Here is a 12,132-nt window from a genome sequence, read left to right on the forward strand (position 1 = left end):
CCAAAATAGCAGTTTTTTGAAAACTAATTTTAAAAATGAACCTATTGATCAAATATTCTAAAAGAATATCTATCTATCAACAAAAACTCTTGTTATCCTACTTTCTAAACTACAATCTCAAATCTACAATATTTCTCTACAAAAATGATAATTTTCCTAAAATAGCAGTTTTTAGAAAATTTATTTAAAAAATACATTCTAATGATAAATAATTCTAAAAAATGCTCATATATTAAAAAAACACTTGTAATCCTAATTTCTAAATCAAAATACCAAATCTACAATATTTGTCTACAAAAATGATTACTTTCCCAAAATAGCAGTTTTTTAAAAAATTATTTTAAAAAAGAACCTATTGATCAAATATTCTAAAAGAATGTCCATCTATCAACAAAAACTCTTGTTATCTGAATTTCTAAATTACAATCCCAAATCTTCAATATTTCTCTACAAAAATGATAATTTTCCTAAAATAGCAGTTTTTAGAAAATTTATTTAAAAAATACATTCTAATGATAAAAAATTCTAAAAAATGCTCATATATTAAAAAAAACACTTGTAATTCTAATTTCTAAATAAAAATACCAAATCTACAATATTTGTCTACAAAGAAGATAACTTTCCAAAAATAGCAGTTTTTTAAAAAATTATTTTAAAAAAGAACCTATTGATCAAATATTCTAAAAGAATGTCCATCTATCAACAAAAACTCTTGTTATCTGAATTTCTAAATTACAATCCCAAATCTTCAATATTTCTCAACAAAAATGATAACTTTCCTAAAATAACAGTTTTTAAAAAATTTATTTAAAAAATACATTCTAATGGTAAAAAATTCTAAAAATGCTAAAAAATGCTCATCTATTAAAAAAACTCTTGTAATCCTAATTTCTAAATCAAAATACCAAATCTACAATATTTGTCTACAGAAATGATAACTTTCCCAAAATAGCAGTTTTTTAAAAAAATATTTTTAAAAAGTACCTATTTATCAAATATTCTAAAAGAATGTCCATCTATCAACAAAAACTCTTGTTATCTGAATTTCTAAATTACAATCCCAAATCTTCAATATTTTTCTACAAAAGTGATAACTTTCCTAAAATAGCAGTTTTTAGAAAATTTATTTAAAAAATACAATCTAATGATAAAAAATTCTAAAAAATGCTCATCTATTAAAAAAACTCTTGTAATCCTAATTTCTAAATCAAAATACCAAATCTACAATATTTGTCTACAAAGAAGATAACTTTCCAAAAATAGCAGTTTTTTAAAAAAATATTTTTAAAAAGAACCTATTGATCAAATATTCTAAAAGAATGTCCATCTATCAACAAAAACTCTTGTTATCTGAATTTCTAAATTACAATCCCAAATCTTCAATATTTTTCTACAAAAGTGATAACTTTCCTAAAATAGCAGTTTTTAGAAAATTTATTTAAAAAATACATTCTAATGATAAAAAATTCTAAAAAATGCTCATCTATTAAAAAAACTCTTGTAATCTTAATTTCTAAATCAAAATACCAAATCTACAATATTTGTCTACAAAAATGATAACTTTCCCAAAATAGCAGTTTTTAAAAAAATTATTTTTAAAAAGAACCTATTGATCACATATTCTAAAAGAATGCTCATCAATCAACAAAAACTATTGTAATCCTAGTTTCTAAATCAATATAGCAAATCTGCAATATTTGTCTACAAAAATGGTAACTTTGCCAAAATAGCAGTTTTTTGAAAACTAATTTTAAAAATGAACCTATTGATCAAATATTCTAAAAGAATATCTATCTATCAACAAAAACTCTTGTTATCCTACTTTCTAAACTACAATCTCAAATCTACAATATTTCTCTACAAAAATGATAATTTTCCTAAAATAGCAGTTTTTAGAAAATTTATTTAAAAAATACATTCTAATGATAAATAATTCTAAAAAATGCTCATATATTAAAAAAACACTTGTAATCCTAATTTCTAAATCAAAATACCAAATCTACAATATTTGTCTACAAAAATGATAACTTTCCCAAAATAGCAGTTTTTTAAAAAATTATTTTAAAAAAGAACCTATTGATCAAATATTCTAAAAGAATGTCCATCTATCAACAAAAACTCTTGTTATCTGAATTTCTAAATTACAATCCCAAATCTTCAATATTTCTCTACAAAAATGATAACTTTCCTAAAATAGCAGTTTTTAGAAAATTTATTTAAAAAATACATTCTAATGATAAAAAATTCTAAAAAATGCTCATATATTAAAAAAACACTTGTAATTCTAATTTCTAAATAAAATACCAAATCTACAATATTTGTCTACAAAAAGATAACTTTCCAAAAATAGCAGTTTTTTAAAAAATTATTTTTAAAAAGAACCTATTGATCAAATATTCTAAAAGAATGTCCATCTATCAACAAAAACTCTTGTTATCTGAATTTCTAAATTACAATCCCAAATCTTCAATATTTCTCAACAAAAATGATAACTTTCCTAAAATAGCAGTTTTTAAAAAATTTATTTAAAAAATACATTCTAATGGTAAAAAAATTCTAAAAAATGCTAAAAATGCTCATCTATTAAAAAACTCTTGTAATCCTAATTTCTAAATCAAAATACCAAATCTACAATATTTGTCTACAAAATGATAACTTTCCCAAAAATAGCAGTTTTTTAAAAAAATATTTTTAAAAAGTACCTATTGATCAAATATTCTAAAAGAATGTCCATCTATCAACAAAAACTCTTGTTATCTGAATTTCTAAATTACAATCCCAAATCTTCAATATTTTTCTACAAAAGTGATAACTTTCCTAAAATAGCAGTTTTTAGAAAATTATTTAAAAAATACAATCTAATGATAAAAAATTCTAAAAAATGCTCATCTATTAAAAAAACTCTTGTAATCCTAATTTCTAAATCAAAATACCAAATCTACAATATTTGTCTACAAAGAAGATAACTTTCCAAAAATAGCAGTTTTTTAAAAAAATATTTTAAAAAAGAACCTATTGATCAAATATTCTAAAAGAATGTCCATCTATCAACAAAAACTCTTGTTATCTGAATTTCTAAATTACAATCCCAAATCTTCAATATTTTTCTACAAAAGTGATAACTTTCCTAAAATAGCAGTTTTTAGAAAATTTATTTAAAAAATACATTCTAATGATAAAAAATTCTAAAAAATGCTCATCTATTAAAAAAATCTTGTAATCCTAATTTCTAAATCAAAATACCAAATCTACAATATTTGTCTACAAAAATGATAACTTTCTCAAAATAGCAGTTTTTAAAAAAATTATTTTTAAAATGAACCTATTGATCAAATATTCTAAAAGAATGCTCATCTATCAACAAAAACACTTGTAATCCTAGTTTCTAAATCAAGATAACAAATCTACAATATTTGTCTACAAAAATGGTAATTTTCCCAAAATAGCAGTTTTTTGAAAACTAATTTTAAAAAAGAACCTATTGATCAAATATTCTAAAAGAATGTCTATCTATCAACAAAAACTATTATTATCCTACTTTCTAAATTACAATCTCAAATCTACAATATTTCTTTACAAAATGATAAGTTCCCTAAAATAGCAGTTTTTAGAAAATTTATTTAAAAAATACAACCTAATGATAAAAAATTATATAAAAATGCTCATCTATTAACAAAAACTCTTTTAATCCTAATTTCTAAATCAAAATACCAAATCTAGAATATTTGTCTACAAAAATGATAACTTTCCCAAAATAGCAGGTTTTAAAAAAATTATTTTAAAAAAGAACCTATTGATCAAATATTCTAAAAGAATGTCCATCTATCAACAAAAACTCTTGTTATCTGAATTTCTAAATTACAATCCCAAATCTTCAATATTTCTCTACAAAAATGATAACTTTCCTAAAATAGCAGTTTTTAGAAAATTTATTTAAAAAATACATTCTAATGGTAAAAAATTCTAAAAAATGCTCATCTATTAAAAAAACTCTTGTAATCCTAATTTCCAAATCAAAATACCAAATCTACAATATTTGCCTCCAAAAATGATAACTTTCCCAAAATAACAGTTTTTTAAAAAATTATTTTTAAAAAGTACCTATTGATCAAATATTCTAAAAGAATGTCCATCTATCAACAAAAACTCTTGTTATCTGAATTTCTAAATTACAATCCCAAATCTTCAATATTTCTCTACAAAAATTCTAACTTTCCTAAAATAGCAGTTTTTAGAAAATTGATTTAAAAAATACATTCTAATGATAAAAAATTCTAAAAAATACTCATATATTAAAAAAACACTTGTTATCCTAATTTCTAAATTAAAATACCAAATCTACAATATTTGTCTACAAAAATGATAACTTTCCCAAAATAGCAGTTTTTTAAAATATTATTTTAAAAAAGAACCTATTGATCAAATATTCTAAAAGAATGTTCATCTATCAACAAAAACTCTTGTTATCTGAAATTTCTAAATTACAATCCCAAATCTTCAATATTTTTCTACAAAAGTGATAACTTTCCTAAAATAGCAGTTTTTAGAAATTTATTTAAAAAATACATTCTAATGATAATAAAAATTCTAAAAAATGCTCATCTATAAAAAAAAACTCTTGTAATCCTAATTTCTAAATCAAAATACCAAATCTACAATATTTGTCTACAAAAATGATAACTTTCCCAAAATAACAGTTTTTAAAAAAAATTATTTTTAAAAAGAACCTATTGATCAAATATTCTAAAAGAATGCTCATCTATCAACAAAAACACTTGTAATCCTAGTTTCTAAATCAAGATAACAAATCTACAATATTTGTCTACAAAAATGGTAATTTTCCCAAAATAGCAGTTTTTTGAAAAATTATTTTAAAAAAGAACCTATTGATCAAATATTCTAAAAGAATGTCCATCTATCAACAAAAACTCAGGTTATCTGAATTTCTAAATTACAATCCCAAATCTTCAATATTTCTCTACAAAAATGATAACTTTCCTAAAATAGCAGTTTTTAGAAATTTATTTAAAAAATACATTCTAATGATAAAAAATTCTAAAAAAATGCTCATCTATTAAAAAAACTCTGTAATCCTAATTTCTAAATCAAAAATTACCAAAATCTACAATATTTGTCTACAAAAATGATAACCTTCCCAAAATAGCAGTTTTTAGAAAAATTATTTTTAAAAAGAACCTATTAATTAAATATTCTAAAAGAATGCTCATCTATCAACAAAAACTCTTGTAATCCTAGTTTCTAAATCAAGATAGCAAATCTACAATATTTGTCTACAAAAATGGTAACTTTCCCAAAATAGCAGTTTTTGAAAACTAATTTTAAAAAAGAACCTATTGATCAAATATTCTAAAAGAATGTCTATCTATCAACAAAAACTCTTGTTATCCTACTTTCTAAATTACAATCTCAAATCTACAATATTTCTCTACAAAAATGATAACTTTTCGTAAAATAGCAGTTTTTATAAAATTTATTTAAAAAATACATTCTAATGATAAAAAATTCTAAAAAATGCTCATATATTTAAAAAACACTTGTAATCCTAATTTCTAAATCAAAATACCAAATCTACAATATTTGTCTACAAAAATGATAACTTTCCCAAAATAGCAGTTTTTAAAAAAAATATTTTAAAAAAGAACCTATTGATCAAATATTCTAAAAGAATGTCCATCTATCAACAAAAACTTTTATTATCTGAATTTCTAAATTACAATCCCAAATCTTCAATATTTCTCTACAAAAATGACAACTTTCCTAAAATAACAGTTTTTAGAAAATTTATTTAAAAAATACGTTCTAATGATAAAAAAATTCTAAAAATGCTCATCTATTAAAAAAACTCTTGTAATCCTTATTTCTAAATCAAAATACCAAATCTACAATATTTGTCTACAAAAATGATACTTTCCCAAAAATAGCAGTTTTTTAAAAAATTATTTTTAAAAGAACTTATTGATCAAATATTCTAAAAGAATGCTCATCTATCAACAAAACTTGTAATCCTAGTTTCTAAATAAAGATACCAAATCTACAAATTTGTCTACAAAAATGATAACTTTCCTAAAATAGCATTTTTAGAAAACTAATTTTTAAAAAAGAACCTATTGATCCATATTCTAAAAGAATGTCTATCTATCAACAAAAACTTTGTTATCCTACTATTCTAAATATACAATCTAAAATCTACAATATTTCTCTACAAAATGATAAGTTTCTTAAAATATCAGTTTTTAGAAATTTTATTTAAAAAAATAACAACCTAATGATAAAAAAATTCTAAAAAATGCTCATCTATCAACAAAAACTCTTGTAATCCTAATTTCTAAATCAAAATACCAAATCTACAATATTTGTCTACAAAAATGATAACTTTCCAAAAATAGCAGTGTTTTTAAAAAAAATATTTTAAAAAAGACCTATTGATCAAATATTCAAGAATGTCCATCTATCACAAAAAACTCTTGTTATCTGAATTCTAAATTACAATCCCAAATCTTCAATATTTCTCAACAAAAATGATAACTTTCCTAAAATAGCAGTTTTTAAAAAAATTATTTAAAAAATACATTCTAATGGTAAAAATTCTAAAAAATTCTAAAAAATGCTCATCTATTAAAAAAACTCTTGTAATCCTAATTTCTAAATCAAAATACCAAATCTACAATATTTGTCTACAAAAATGATAACTTTCCCAAAATAGCAGTTTTTTAAAAAATTATTTTAAAAAGTACCTATTGATCAAATATTCTAAAAGAATGTCAATCTATCAACAAACTTGTTATCTGAATTTCTAAATTACAATCCCAAATCTTCAATATTTTTCTACAAAAGTGATAACTTTCCTAAAATAGCAGTTTTAGAAAATTTATTTAAAAAAATACAATCTAATGATAAAAAAATTCTAAAAATGCTCATCTATTAAAAAACTCTTGTAATCTTAATTTCTAAATCAAAATACCAAATCTATAATATTTGTCTATAAAAGAAAGATAACTTTCCAAAATAGCAGTTTTTGAAAAAATATTTAAAAAAAGAACCTATTGATCAAATATTCTAAAAGAATGTCCATCTATCAACAAAAACTCTTGTTATCTGAATTTCTAAATTACAATCCCAAATCTTCAATATTTTTTCAACAAGTGATAACTTTCCTAAAATAGCAGTTTTTAGAAATTTATTTAAAAAATACATTCTAATGATAAAAAATTCTAAAAATGCTCATCTATTAAAAAACTCTTGTAATCCTAATTTCTAAATCAAAATACCAAATCTACAATATTGTGTCTACAAAATGATAACTTTCCCAAAATAGCAGTTTTTTTAAAAAAATTATTTTTAAAAAGAACCTATTGATCAAATATTCTAAAAGAATGCTCATCAATCAACAAAAAACTCTTGTAATCTAGTTTCTAAATCAAGATAGCAAATCTGCAATATTTGTCTACAAAAATGGTAACTTTGCCAAAATAGCAGTTTTTTGAAAACTAATTTAAAAAATAAACCTATTGATCAAATATTCTAAAAGAATATCTATCAATCACAAAAAAAACTCTTGTATCCTACTTTCTAAACTACAATCTCAAGTCTACAATATTTCTCTACCAAAATGATAACTTTCCTAAAATAGCAGAATTCGAAAAAAAATATTTATCAAAATCCAATCTAATTATCATATATTCTTAAAAAAATGCTCATCTATCAAAAAAACTATTGTAATCCTAATTTTAAATCAAAATACCCAAATCTACAATATTTGTCAAAATGATAACTTTCCCAAAATAGTATTTTTAGAAAATTTATTAAATAGAACATGTTGTGATCATAAATTCTAAAAGAATACTCATCTATCAACAAAAACTCTTGTAATCCTAATTCCTACATCAAAATACCAAATCTACAATATTTCACTACATAAATGATAATTTTCCCAAAAATAGTAGGTTTTAAAAAATTATTTAAAAAAATAACCTATTGATCAAATATTCTAAAAGAATGTCCATCTATCAACAAAAACTCTTGTTATCCTAATTTCTAAATTACAATCCAAAATCTACAATATTTCTCTACAAAAATGATAACTTTCCTAAAATACAGTTTTAGAAAATTATTTAAAAAATACAACTAATGATCAAAATTCTAAAAAAAAAAAAACGCACATCTATCAACAAAAACTCTTGTAATCCTAATATCTAATCAAAATACCAAATCAACAATATTTTTCTACAAAAATGATGACTTTCCTAAAATAGTAGTTTTAGAATTTTTTTAAAATAGAACATGTTGATCAAAAATTCTAAAAAAAAAGAGCATATTGATCAAATATTCTAAAAAGAATGTCTATCTATCACAAAAACACTTGTTATCCTACTTTCTAAATTATAATCCCAAATCCCCTATATATTAAAAGAGAAACATTACAACATATTTTTGTAGCCACATGTCATCACCACAATCATTCTTAAAATCCTTAAAAAAATATGTTGGTCCATATAAATATATAAAAAACTTTTTATTAAACTAACCATAAATTAATCATAAATGTTCTTCATTGTTCCTTAATTAAAAATCATGGAATTACCTAATGGGCTAAGTATATATGACAATTAATGATTTTGAATAATACAAATTTGATAAAAATTAGTCTATTCTCTATCATTTTTTTTATATTTTTAACTTATTAAAATAAATTAAACACACTTAACTATATAATTAAAAATTTAGATTTTTTCCTATATGTCATATTTTGATTTTTAAAAACGATATAAATGACTAAAGTGTTTAACAATCCCACATTGTAATTTTTGTGATCCATGAGTTAAAATTTATTATAACAATATACAATAATTATGAAATTAAATAAGTAGGAAATGTAATTTAATAAAATATATATATATATGTATATAATATTTAAAAAAAAAAAAATTATATACCATATAAATACATAAGTATTTTAATTTCGAATTTGCTTTGAATTTTTTGATAAACATTTTGAACAATTTAACAACTTAATATTTAGATTTTAAACTTTGCATTGAATGTTTTTAAAATTATAAATTACTAAAACTATTAACATCCCACAAAATTATTTATTGTTATCATTGATTAAAAAATTTGCTATAAAGAAATACAAATTATCAAAAATAATATGGGAATAAAATCCTTTTAACAGATGTCAATATTAAAAAATGTACTATATCATATGTTAATATCATTTAAACTTAATTTTAACCATAAAAATAGAAATAAATGTTTGTCTGGATTAATAAAATTTATTTAAGTATTTGTACCAATTTATATATACGTAATAGTTACTAAATTTTTAATTATTCAATATATTATTTATTATTTCATAATATGTAAAAATATATAATACTTAAAATAAAAGATATATAATATCATAAAAATAAATTATATATATGTTTGTGCAAGGCGCGGCTCTTAACCTAGTCTACAATATATCTCTACAAAATGATAACTTTCAAAAAATAACAGTTTTTAGAAAATTTATTTAAAAAATACAATCCAATGATAAAAAATTCTAAAAAATGATCAGCTATTAACAAAAACTCTTGTAATCCTAATTTCTAATTCAAAATATCAAATCTACAATATTTGTCTATAAAAATAAAACTTCCCAAAAAAGCAGCATTTTTAAAAATTTATTTTAAAAAAACCTATTGATCAAATATTCTAAAAGTCTCTATCTCGCAACAAAAACACTGTTATCCTACTTTCTAAATTACAATCTCAAATCTACAATATTTCTCTAAAAAATAATAACTTTCCTAAAATAGCAGTTTTTAGAAAATTTATTTAAAAAATACAACCTAATGATAAAAAATTCTAAAAAATGCTTATCTATTAACACAAAAACTATTGTAATCCTAATTTCTAAATCAAAATACCAAATCTACAATATTTGTCTACAAAATGATAACTTTCCCCAAATATCAGTTTTTAAAAAAAAATATTTTTTAAAAAGAACCTATTGATCAAATATTCTAAAACAATGCTCATCTATCAACAAAAAACTCTTGTAAACCTAATTTCTAAATCAAAATACCAAATCTACAATATTTGCCTACAAAAATGATAACTTTCCCAAAATAGCAGTTTTTTAAAAGATTATTTTTAAAAAGAACCTATTGATCAAATATTATAAAAGAATGTTCACTATCTCAACAAAAACTCTAGTTATCTGAATTTCTAAATTACAATCCCAAAATTTTCAATATTTTTCTACAAAAATGTTAACTTTAGTAAAATAGCAGTTTTTAGAAAATTATTTAAAAAAAACATTCTAACGATAAAAAAATTCTAAAAAATGCTCATCTACTAAAAAAACTCATGTAATCCTAATTTCTAAATCAAAATACATACCAAATCTACAATATTTGTCTACAAAAATGATAACTTTCCCAAAATAGCAGTTTTTAAAAAATTATTTTTAAAAAAGAACCTATTGATCAAATATTATAAAGAATGTTAATCTATCAAACAAAAACTCTTGTTATCCTACTTTCTAAACTACAATCTCAAATCTACAATATTTCTCTACAAAAATGATGATAATTTCCTAAAATAGCAGTTTTAGAAAATTTATTTAAAAAATACATTCTAATGATAAATAATTCTAAAAAAATGCTCATATATAAAAAACACTTGTAATCCTAATTTCTAAATCAAAATACCAAATCTACAATATTTGTCTACAAAAATGATAACTTTCCCAAAATAGCAGTTTTTTAAAAAATTATTTTAAAAAAGAACCTATTGATCAAATATTCTAAAAGAATGTCCATCTATCAACAAAACTCGTTGTTATCTGAATCTAAAATTACAATCCCAAATCTTCAATATTTCTCTACAAAAAATGATAACTTTCCTAAAATAGCAGTTTTTAGAAAATTTATTTTAAATACATTCTAATGATAAAAAATTCAAAAAAATGCTCATATATTAAAAAAACACTTGTAATTCTAATTTCTAATAAAAATACCAAATCTACAAATTTGTCTACAAAGAAGATAACTTTCCAAAAAATAGCAGTTTTTTATAAATTATTTTAAAACAAGAAACCTATTGATCAAAATATTCTAAAAGAATGTACATCTATCAACAAAAAAACTCTTGTTATCTGAATTTCTAAATTACAATCCCAAATCTTCAATATTTCTCAACAAAATGATAACTTTCCTAAAATAGCAGTTTTAAAAAAATATTTAAAAAATACATTCTAATGGTAAAAAATTCTAAAAAATGCTAAAAAATGCTCATCTATTAAAAAACTCTTGTAATCCTAATTTCTAAATCAAAATACCAAATCTACAATATTTGTCTACAAAAATGATAACTTTCCCAAAATAGCAGTTTTTAAAAAATTATTTTTAAAAAGTACCTATTGATCAAATATTCTAAAAGAATGTCCATCTATCAACAAAAACTCTTGTTATCTGAATTTCTAAATTACAATCCCAAATCTTCAATATTTTTCTACAAAAGTGATAACTTTCCTAAAATAGCAGTTTTAGAAAAAAATTTATTTAAAAAATACAATCTAATGATAAAAAATTCTAAAAAATGCTCATCTATTAAAAAAACTCTTGTAATCCTAATTCTAAATCAAAATACCAAATCTACAATATTTGTCTACAAAGAAGATAACTTTCCAAAAATAGCAGTTTTTTAAAAAATATTTTAAAAAAGAACATATTGATCAAATATTCTAAAAGAATGCTCATATCAACAAAAACTCTTGTTATCTGAATTTCTAAAAGTACAATCCCAAATCTCAATATTTTCTACACAAGTGATAACTTTCCTAAAATAGCAGTTTTTAGAAAATTTATTTAAAAAATACATTCTAATGATAAAAAAATTCTAAAAAATGCTATATATTAAAAAAAACTCTTGTAATCCTAATTTCTAAATCAAAACCAAATCTACAATATTTGTCTATAAAAATGATAACTTTCCCAAAATAGCAGTTTTTAAAAAAATTATTTTTAAAAAGAACCTATTAATTAAATATTCTAAAAGAATGCTCATCTATCAACAAAAACTCTTGTAATCCTAGTTTCTAAATCAAGATAGCAAATCTACAATATT

The sequence above is a fragment of the Brassica rapa genome, chromosome A09 (assembly GCF_000309985.2).
Source record: "Brassica rapa cultivar Chiifu-401-42 chromosome A09, CAAS_Brap_v3.01, whole genome shotgun sequence".
Classification (NCBI taxonomy): domain Eukaryota; kingdom Viridiplantae; phylum Streptophyta; class Magnoliopsida; order Brassicales; family Brassicaceae; genus Brassica; species Brassica rapa.